Consider the following 607-nt stretch of genomic DNA (forward strand, 5'->3'; position numbering starts at 1 on the left):
TGGACTGGTGAGAGCCACGGCCAGCTGGATGTAGGCCTACAGGTTCCACAGGCGAGCTGGACGAAGCATCCACGGGAGGGAAGACCTGCAGGCTTAGGATGTCATACCTGTTATCCAGCGGCAGCTCCGGAGGCGGAGGAGGAGGAGATGGACGAGCCCCAGAGCCCCTGGCCACCACCGACCAGGGCTCCCTCGGCTTGAGTGGAGTTGAGCTCACCGGTGCTCCCGCTCCACCCTCCGTGATGAAGCGCTGCGGCTCCGCGGGGCGAAGGCAGGAGGTGGAGAGTGCCGATGATTTGGGCTTGGCTCCCTGGCGGTGCCAGCGGGACTCGGCTAGTGCTGGTGTCGGAGTTCCGGTGGTTATGGAGCCGGTCCACGGCAGGGTGGTGTTGTTCGTGGCCATCATGCTCCGGTCACCAGCGCCGGATGCCGTCAGGTGAGCAATATGTTTCGCCTGGGTCGTGGCGACGGTGGTAAAATCCAGGAGGATCTTTTCCCTCTCCTTGAGGTCGGCCTGCAGTCCGGAGATGCTCTCCCTCAGTTTAGACAGGGTTGGGAGGCAGGACTCACACACCGCCAACATACCTGCGGCCTGTGCTGGAGATCC

The sequence above is a fragment of the Epinephelus moara genome, chromosome 7 (genome assembly GCF_006386435.1).
Source record: "Epinephelus moara isolate mb chromosome 7, YSFRI_EMoa_1.0, whole genome shotgun sequence".
Classification (NCBI taxonomy): Eukaryota; Metazoa; Chordata; class Actinopteri; order Perciformes; family Serranidae; genus Epinephelus; species Epinephelus moara.